An 11333-nucleotide genomic window follows, 5' to 3' on the forward strand; every position below is an offset into this window, starting at 1 on the left:
GGGAAGAATGAGGAAGGCAATTCCATTGATTAGCAGGATACAGACCACAGCCTAAAATTATGTTGTAACATTTTATATTACAGAAATAATACTTGCAGTATCAAATAAATTTGTTAGAAATTAAGAAGGAGCTCCAAAGAACTGCTTCATTCGAAAAGAGCTCATAATTGCAGACTTTTCATACAACTGGCAAAAAAAAAGTATTTTAGATTAACAATTATATCATGTTCTTGAGTGCAAGTTTGTGTTTATGTGGGATAAACAAAAAAGAGCTTTTCATAAATCTAATGTATCATTAGAACACAGAACTTCACTATTCCAATATTATATTAGATTGACACATGTTTTCATGTCTCAACTAGCTTCTCTTTCCTTGGGGAATAAATCCAAAATCTTGCAATAATAGGTTAATTATAAGGCTCTTTCCCAAGGACAGGCTAGATTTCACTGGCTGATGCAGAACTTTCCTTTAGCTCGAGCTGTGCGGAGGCATGTTCAGGCAGCACAATCTTCTTCAGGGCTGCAGCTGTGTTATTAGGACTGGTTTCAAAATAGATGTGCTCTCAGCATATGCTGACATACAGGTCATACAGACAAGGATGATTATCACGTATTATTCAAGAAGGAAGTTGCCAACTTGCAAACAGTAATGCTGGATGCTGTGGTTAGCTCCATTTTGTGAAAAAGGAGTTTGTCCCAGTCTCCCATATTCCATGCTCATTTAGAGAGACTCAAACTCTCAGGCTAGCCACAATGAGTATCACTGCTGCCAGCATGCCCAATCCTACAGTGATCTGTTCTTATTACAATTGGGCCCACTGCATTTTTCACGAGTGGAGGCATAGGTAGCTTCTGCATCCATATCACCTTCGACACAGTAATTACAGTTGCCACGCTCCCACCTTCAGCTGAGGAGACACTGGGAACATACACTTGCACAGAGTTTTTACAGAGTCCCTAGTGGCAAGGTGTTGCTTGGAGACATCAGATTGAAAGGGCAGACAGGTCTGTGGTTTTCATGACTTAGAGAGATATTCTTGAGGTTTCTCTTGCAAGTTAGTACGCAGACATGAGCAGTGAATTCCACTATGTATCCTAAAAATGTTTTACGTGCATATATATATTTTCAAAGAAGTAAACATAGTCCCAGACACAGGATTGCAGGCTTCAGGCCAGTGCAGAAATTAGAGTGGTCATTATAAGAAATAGAATTACACATCTTGGAATGTGTGTAGTTCTGAGGATGCATTTGAAGGTACTGTCCTAAATACATGTTTTCTGAAATCAGGCTTGTATTCCTCTTATCCAGGAAATAAAAGAGATATAATATAGAAACTCTCTTATTCACACAGTTCAGTTTAATATTAAATTTTTTTCTATGCCACATGAAAATATATTGGCCTAAACAAAACTATACACAATACAGAGGTATATACCTATATCCCTGGTCTTTTTAAATGGCCTCCATGTGAGTTCCTAAATACAGGCAAACATTTGATTCTTCCTTTTTTCATAGAAAAGGTAATTCATAAAGTTGATAAAAAACAAAATCTAAAATTTAAAATGTTTCACCTCTTCCTAGGCTCTAGAAAACAACATCTCCATTCTTTCCATAACCTGGTTATCAGAGAAGAAAACTCAGGTGGAAAATGAAAAGATGCATATGCTACACCACCTTTCACTCATTCATTTGACATTTCATATTTCTCCAACTCCTACTTCTTGGCAGACAGCGAGTTCTGCATCTGAGGATTCAGCCTTGTTTACCTATGAAAACACGTAGGACATCAGCAATCAGAGAAAGCAGCAGCAACCTGTATCACCAGGATTCTGCTATTCTGACGTCTCTCCATGGTGGGGAAAACTCCATCTTTAAAGATTTTTAAAGGATCGAAGAATTTTGGGGTCAGTATTCATTTTTTTCCTGGGCCCAAAGCAGTCAGCCTAAAACTAGTAGTGTGGTTATGGACTGCAATAAGCTCTCAAACCCATAAATTAAGCATGACTAGAGAAACTCTGCCTGAGCACCCACAACCCAGGGGACAATCTGCACAGCTGTTTGCTAAGACATCTCCCCCAGATCCTGGAGAAAAAAACAAGCACAGAGACACAGGTATGCCAGGTCAGGCAGGCAAGTCAAGCTTAGGACAAGGCAAACCAAGGCAAAATGTAGACCCACTATACTGGAAGCTCATTTAATCACAAAAGCTTTACTTGGTAAAATGCAAATATATAAATCCAACCCAGTATCTATGTCAGGGGATGGGAGGGGAGATTTTTGCACAGCTGTCTCTTGTTTTTCCGAATATATCACGAGAAGCTTTCTCATTGCTGCAGGTTGGGGAAATTTTCCCCTGTGCTCTCATCTGGCTATTCAGAAATCTTTTGAGTTTGCTATTGCAAAAGAGACTAATATCTGTTTCAATCCATAGTATGCCTCTATCTCTAGCTCTTTGAGTTGTCCTGCACATCACTTAATTAGAAGACCACTTATTTTGAACTCCGGTAATGGTAGAATTTGGTTACATTTTAGTCCAGAAATGAGGACACAAAAATTAGAGCAATTGTCTGAAAAAAAATTTTTTTTTGTTTGTTCCACTTAATATTCAAAATCAAAGTGAAGTGGTCTTTAGAAGACAATCTAATATTTATAGTGTGTATGATTATAAAGCACTTATGATCAAAATTATGTTGCAGATGTTCATGTGGGAACTCAGCAATACTGAATAAGTCCAAAAGGAAGCAGAAAAATTGAAAATATATTGGAAACTGACCAGAAGATCCTTTATATGTAAAAACCTTTTATGCAACTATGTTTTTGTCAGAATGTGCTGACTCTAATTTCAGTTCTCCAAATCTGAATATTAAGCTAGAGTGCCTCAAAGAGAATAGTTACTTATTTGTATGAAACGGAAAGAAAACACAGAGAGGCTAAAACAACTGCCAATTCAGTAGGGCACAGCTCCATGTCAATCAAAGATCAAGGGAAAGCTTAATCAGGATCTAATCACCCAGTATTGTTGAAGGAATGTCCAGGAACACCTGGGCTGGTGAACCAGGTGTGTACACAGGATAAAGCCCTCTGGTTTGTTAAGAGCAATGCTTTACAGGCCTATCTTCCCTCCCTGCTCAGCCACAAGTTTTACGGCCTCAAAGAAGGCCAAAAATTTCCATATAAGAATCTCAGCTCAAGATGCATGATAACACCACATTTCTGAAGTGCCCCTGGGAAGTGTTAATTCCTTTTTAAAAACAGCAGTAAGATTCCCTTCAGTCCCTTCTCTTTTTTACTCCTAAACTCTTTCATCATCCCCCCAAACTAAGGTAACTAGGGCACACATTTTTGCATTTAATTAAACTAGATAGATAAAATAGAAACAGTTTTATAAGACCACAAAAAAATACTTCACTTATTGACAAGGTATTTCCCCCCAGCTTCTTGCTAACAAAATCTTAAAGACCAAAATTTTCAACATGACAATCAAGGCTAATTTTCCTAAAAAGGTATCTAATCACCTCTATCTATATCGCATTTCCTCCATGACCTTTCTCTTTCCTACTTCTGTCAGGTCACATCGATATAACATTAAACCTAGGAAATGTCACCTGTCCCAAAGAAAATGAGTCAGTTGACAGGCAGCCAGCCTGGGCAGCAGTGATGGGGGAAGGTGTGAGACAACAGGGGTAAATGCTGCTGCGTTCACACTGCAAATTATTACAGGTGCCTAAAACTAGTTAAAGTATTCTGGCTCTTTCTAAAGCAAGAAATCAAGGAGCAGTGGCCTACAGGCAATGTTCCACAGACACAAAAGGAGACTGCATTTTTACTGCACGGTGACTCAAGACAGATCTTTTGCAAGGGAACAGTGGTTATTAAGAAATCTTGGAAAACTTCACTTCTTACTCCCACAGAAAAATACATACCCAAAACAAGAGAAACAAACACTTCAGAAACTGTTTTTACAGATTATCAGATGTACTGCAGCAAGGTAGCACAAACAGACACTCAAAAAGTACATTAAAAAAGTGAGGTCTAGAAAAATTTCAAAACTGAAATTTTACTCCAGTTACACAGGCTCCATGTAGAGAAAACAGCGATTATATTTAAATATCAACACTATTAAGCAGAACTGGGGCAGACCTGATGAAGCACCTCTTTGTTATTCACTAGTGCAGTTCTTAGGCAAAGACTTGCCAAGAAAAATGGGCTGATGGGAAGCATAAAGCTGTAATGTTCCACGCCGTGACTATTTTGGGCCTAACAGAGACCCTTGTCCTAACTGAGCATCTCGTCATGCTGGGGTACAGACACATCCTTGACAGAATCTCTCAGGAGCACAGACACAGAGTTCAGAGTTTCTCTCCCAATTGATCTTCAAGCTCTACGTTTCTAGCAAGGCTTAACACAAAATCTGTTGTAACAGAATGAACAGTAAGCTTTGGCAAATTCTTATATTGGTCTGAAACCTCATGTGAAACCTCAGGATAAAATGCAAACAGGTGACAAAAAAAAAATAAATCTCTGCTATTGTTTTAATTTCTAAAATATCCAAGAAATTATTTTAGAACCCAAATTCTAACACATGAAAATCGGTTTTGGTCACCCATCCTGAGTGATATTTGGTTGGTTGTGGTACGTGACAGCTTTGTACTATCATAAACACTGGCACAAAATTAGGTTCATGAAACTATGTAGTTAAAAAGCAGAACATGGAGTACACAGTCACTCTGATGATTTGTAGTGAAGGCTTGTTTCAACAAAAATGGTAAATATTTTTTTCCTTGCCTTTATGATGGTGGCTGATTTCTCATGCAAATTGAAAGACTGGTAATACAAAGTACTCTATTCATTTCATTATGACCCAAAGCAGCCAACATTCAAAGTCAAACACAATAAAAAGCATTAGTAAGCATAGTCTAATGTATAAATTACTTCAGTTCTAGGCTGACTTTTTGCATATAATAGTTCCCACTGAAATTGCATTAGATAATGAATCTGGTTTTGAGTCAAAGGACAAAAAGTTCTTATCATCCTCTTCTTGGTCATACTGTTGGCACAACAGAGACCTGCAGCCAGCTTTTCCTAACAAAACCTGAAGTGTTACAGCTGGTCACAAAGAACACATGAAAGATCCTTACAACCACATCCAAAGATTGTGTTTTTGTCAGGTCAGTCTACTTGTGTGCTACTGCAGTGATTTCAAGATGACTTTTTTTGCTTTTAAAAGCACCTGGTTGTAATCTATATCTTCACACTGAAGTTGATTACAACCTGCTGTTACGGTATTCATCTTCTCCAGTCACTAACTGAGCTAGGTTTAGCTGTAACCCTGAAGTGGATGATGGAAATGATAATTGTCTAACAGCTTTGCTTTAAACAGGCAACATCATGAGCCAGTGAAGTAGTCAGTCTAACTTCCTGGAATTTTTGCTCATTTATTAGTTATTTTTATGTAAGCCCTGCCAACATGCTGAAAACAATGGAATTTCTTTTCCTCTAAATTCAGAGACAGATTCAAACCTTCAAATTGTGTTCCTTCTTTTTCTACTTCTTAAATATTTTCTCCAATATGAGTATCCTGGGTGTTGATCCTGCTGTCCCTTCTCATTACATCAGCACATAGGTCATGTTGGATAACCTTGCCATTACACAGAAATCTAACAAATCTGTAATATCTGAGCACTTTTTTTCAGGGAATACTATTATGAAAGATAATATATACATCCTTGCAGCCTTATTCATGAGAGCTAACGGTGCAGTCTTACCAAGGAACTGTATTTCCATTGGTAAGATAAAAGTGATCTGTTTTTAAAACAGAACTGTCAAGATTCCTAGTTTTGTAGCATGAGACTTCATGGCATAATGTCCCATTAACACTGGCCATTAGTGTTAACAAATTGTTCCTTCATTAAGTATAAGCCTGTGCTTAATGGAACTCAAAATTGATGACACCAATATATAAAGTATGGATCTCTCCTAAAACATATTTACCTTAATTTCATAAAATATAGTTATAAAACATATATAGGTAAATTTAGAGTAATATCCTACAATAATCTGAAAGGAATAAAGACAATGTCAAGATTATCGTATATGAAATTCCCTCTTTTGCTGATTAGAAGTGACACGCATTGCCAGCTGGTGGTGATGGTATTTGGGATTAATGGTGCAACATGAGGCAGTTTTCCTCAAGAGATGTCCCACACTATGCTGTATAGAGATGGTTACCTGAAGAACAGCAACACAGATGCTAAGATTACAAAATGAAATGTGTTTAGTCCTTTTTCAGTGAAGAGGCATGACGGGGGGTTGTACAACCCTAGCTAATCACACAGGATCTTCATCACACCTGGGAGAGGGTTTTGCAGATGTGGTTCCTTGGTTGCCCAGACCTTGGACATAGCTAAGTACATCTTGGGTCCATCCCTGCTTCATTGACTAGCTTTCCTTCTAACAGAAACCACACTGTACAGCCAAGTCTGTTCTGCACTCAGACCTAGCAGTTTGGAAGTGTTTTTGGCTATCACTGTTCAAATAAAGCCTCTTGAGAACCCATTACTGGAGCTTGGACTAGAGCTAGAAGTCCACAATTGAACTGGTAAGTAGTGACAGCTCCAATAAACAGGCAGTGTTTAAATATCAAATGATGCTCTATCCAATGGATTCTGGCTCTGATCAACAGGACAAGAAATAGTTTACTACTCCTTTTAAAGCCCTCTGTTTTGCAAACATTAACTAGGAAGCCATTGTAAAGATTTGATTATGTAAACAAACTACCCATTTTGCAAACAGGAAAATCGCTGGTAATGTCACAGCAAACACGAAAAGTCAGGAACAGCTGTCTCAAGCTTGCACTCTGTACCAACAAGATTTCACCCTATGAACAGAGATACAAAGCAATTGCTTGCGTAAGTGGAGAATTGTGCAGAATATGCTGTGTTAACCCATGTCAGTTGGTTAGCTTATAAGGCACAAAGGCCGGCAAATTCACAGTTGTGTCTCTAACAGGCACAACACTCGGAAGGCAAACAGAAGACAGAAAATGTGGATTCAAGACTCCATTTCTTATATATTTTTTTTCATTGTTTACATGCTTTAGCTTTGCAGGTCACTCCCATTTTTAAAGAAAGTTTAACATATTATTTGATCCCACTTACATCTGTAACACCAGTCAAGTAGACCAGTGCCATTTATAAGAAAGAAAAAAATGTTTTAATGTGGATTTTTCCATTCATCTTGTTGCACCTAGGAAAAAATCCTACAGATTTTTGTAGAAAAAACACATTTCTCTGCTCACTTAAGTTTTGAATGCAATTTTATGAAAATCTTTCCTGTTTTCTTAACAGAACTAGAAGGTGCCCTTCCTGAACTAAAGAAACTAAACTAATTACCTGTCTGAACTATATGGTGTTAAGAAACAAAGGAAAACCGGTAAGAATCTTTCCTTTCATAAACTGTGTAAGAGTGGAAGCAGAGTTAGATACCTGTGTTTTATAAGTTTACTAGTTGCTCACAGCCCAGATTTAATTCTTTTTTCTTTCATTATGCAGTATTGCAGAGGTTAACAGAATAGATGCAAAGGCAGTAAATGACTGACATGGCACACTGGAGATGAGCAGAACTGCCTAAGGAAAAGCTCACAGATATGTCTATTGAAAGTATCTCCACTCAGCCTGTATCAGGCAGCCAGTGAGGTATAAACAGAGCGAAGACAACTCTTTAAGTAGCAATATATTTATTTTACAACCTGCCCGCCCTGCCTGCCTGCTTCCTCTATTAGAGCACTTTGCTGCACACATGAGGAGCTCTCCTGGAGGCAGTTACAGTTATGAACTGTTTGCTCTCTGCTCACCTTGCAGCCAGCAGCAGCACAACCATCATTCATTCCGAGGAAAAGGGAATCAGGTGAAGAAAAATGACTCTCCCTGAATGCCCTAATAAATTCACATGGAGAAATAACCATGCACCACTACCCAAACCCTTTAGTTTTATTAATGGCAGGAAGGCACTATTTCTATCTAATAAATCTTCCTAGCTTCACCTACTGGTCAAAATGGAAGATGCACCATTTTGGCCAATTTTATTAGCCTCGTTATTACAGGTCCTGAAAAATATTAAATCATGTAATCTAGTTCACAGGACTGCCTGCTGGCAGAAATATGCTCTTGGAGAACAAGCAACTTGGGAGGTTGAGTGCCAACACTTCTCCCCATGCTCAAGTACAACTTCAATGGCCTGGAGGAAGGCAGTAGGATAAATGAGTGGTAAAATCAAACAAAACAAACACAAACGAATAATCCCACCACAACAAAACAAACAAAAACCCAAACAAAAGCCAATCTGAATATGAAACCTAAATACCTAAATGAAACCTAAAGCAGAATGACAATAATGACAAGAGTGTTGAAGTACTGGACCAGGATACAGACTTCAATAGTACACATGAACTTAATGGTCAGAATAATGTACACTGTTCTTTTCTTGATGGATAATTTTCCCTATCTGTAGCATGGTGTCAATATTTACAACCCCAGAAATGTGCTTTGAGGTAGCAATAGAAAAACAACTGGCTGCTCTAAGTATTATAAGAAGCACAGCAAAACCAAACTGCTGTCTACTTGCTTGAAGCTGAATTGGCTTCAGCACAACAGTTTCATCACTAGGGGAAACAAGTGAACCCTCCACATATAAATGTTAATAAATCCCTTTGCAGTGTACCACAGTCCTAACTACAGAGCTGAAAGAGCTATGTCTCAGGCCTACGGCACACTTTGTGTGGTTATTAGTACGTATTTTGCAGGTATGAAATGACTGACACCAACTGCTGTGTCAAGGGCCAGGGAGAGCACTGCCATTGCAGTTTGTATAAAGAAAAAAGAAGAATATACCACATTCAAACCAAAGCTGAACCAATTCTTGAGCCACGAACATGACTTAAGCACCTATAAAGTAGTTCAGAATACATTAAATATAAGAAGGCAGCTTTTCAAAAATAAGTGTAGATGACACAGTGATTTCACATCTCTTCTGACACTGCATTTTCCTGGACTTACAATATTTGTCACAATTAAAGCAAAGTCAGTGGTGCCTTTGAACTAAAGTGAATTGTAAAGGCATCAGAGGCAGAGGGATTCCCCATAACAAGTGTAGGAGTGAACAAAATCACCCTTACTGCTCAGCTTTGCAAGATCATGCTGTAGAAAACGTGCATCTTTTCAGCCTGGATGCAAAGGAAAGCATGTGCAGTTGTGGTACCAGTCTGTCCTTCTTCAACAAGAAATCTCAAATCAACTGAGTTCAAATTCAAAGACATTAGCACTCTACAACTTTTCTGAAAACAAGCAGCCAGACTATGGAGAGATGCCCGAGGTAGCCTCCCCCGATCAAAGGGCTGCGGTGCGAGCGCCATCATAACATTCTGCAGTGGCTGATACAGCCACGAGACTTGGTCCTCCCCTAAACTAGACTTCAAAAGTTGCACTGCTCAAGCAAATCCTTGTTTGTTTTCACAAAGCTTGCAGAGCATGAACACTATGAGGGTATTATCCAGGTTACTGAAACGTGGTCTCATTAGCAGGAATAGAACAGATTCATTTTTTACTACAGATCTTAAAGTGGGAGGCTCATTATGGTGTTGTTTTCAAAAGCTAAGAACAAGTTTGTGACTCTCCAATGCGCTCTACAGGCTTTGTTCTGATTTCTTTTCTTTGCCTGTGAGCAACACATTCTCCTAAACTGATTGAGTTTTTTTCTTTCCTTCTTTCTTTTTTTGAGAAGGCTGCAGAAGACAGGATAGAAATGGCATCAAAACACATTTTCAACAAGAATAATGTGAAGTCTACCTTACTCAGCTTAACATTTTTCATCATTTCCATGCATATACCTTATGTGAGGAATAAAGTTTAAATTATTTGTTTATTGATTGGTAGCAAGCCTAAAAAAACCACAAAACAGATGAACGGATACTCAAGTGTCTGCTTAATTACAGTTAAATATAGGAGAACATGTATAATTTCAGCCTTCAGTACTCGCACCTGGCACTACCCACTTCAGAGCTTTGTGTGATAAGCACTCTGAGCATCAGCTTTCAAATGGCTCTGGAAATGGGATTCACATATCATGTGGGTGCCCCAGCCACTGGGTCGACAAAATCCTGTACAGTACTGAAGCTGCTGATACTGATCTGCCTACTTCTGTACTACTTCATTATGTCTAATTCAACGTTATGACCCAACATTTTGGAGAGATTCTGGAAGCAAGAAAGCTTCTGCAGGGGGTCTCCAGCTCTGGAATAATGTCTTATCATTGTTGAGTTTCAGGTCACTTTAACCACGGGGGATACAGGCCTGTGATGCCTTACACATAGTGGAAAAAGATGATAAAATTCAAGAAAAAGGTAACAAAGACTTATTTCCAAAAGAGCAGGAAGTAACTGTATGATAGAAGAACTCTGAAAAAATGATATTTCTAGGTAAAGTAGAGGTGAATACAAGTACTCTTTGTGGAAATATATCAATGGGGACAGAGCAGATGGGATGAGGGGTGCATGGAAATGTACATATTTTACATGGATTTGCAATTTCTGATGGGGACGCCACAATATATACAGCAGGTCACCTCACCTGTCACTGAAATGCAATCGCCTGTAGAGTGGAAGGTAGTTACCAATTTAGAGTAGATAGCGACATTTTAATAACAGTTTTGAGCAAGGGATTTAAAAAAGCTATAAGGGGAATTTTAGGTAGGCAGAATGTAATTATCCATTTGGAATTCAGCCAGATACAACTCTTGAAACTCTGCATTTGCTGCCAATCTAAATAACACCACATCCTCACAATTTGCAGCAGCAGGACTGCTAGGCAGATCACAGACTGAGCACTAGGTACCTCATGAGCTATTTGCAGGATGGTTACAGCAAACCCTGCTGTCTGGGAAGAAGAAAGTCAGTAAGGTATCAGGCAGCGTGACACACTCTGCTACTTTGAAGTCAAGGGCAGAGCCTTTTTCACACATTAGAGATGTAAAAAGTTATTTGGCATATCAATCTTCTTGCAAGCAACTGCAGCCATCTGGCTTTCTTTCAAGTCTCCCACCCAGACAGCTTCTTTATTTATGTAGCCCCTGAGGAACCTCACACATTTCTGACAGCTCCAGCAAACGGGTACTTTCCCCTCTCTGTCCCTACCTGCCTGTATCTGTGCTTTGGCTCACAGTGGCTTTCTGTATCCAGACAGGCTGTTGAAGCTGGAAACAAGTGCCAACTGAATCGGATCTTTTCAAGAAGACACACTTGAGGCTATTTCTTCGCACATAACAGGCCATCTCCATTCCT

This window comes from Nesoenas mayeri (genome assembly GCF_963082525.1).
Source record: "Nesoenas mayeri genome assembly, chromosome: 14".
Taxonomy (NCBI): Eukaryota; Metazoa; Chordata; class Aves; order Columbiformes; family Columbidae; genus Nesoenas; species Nesoenas mayeri.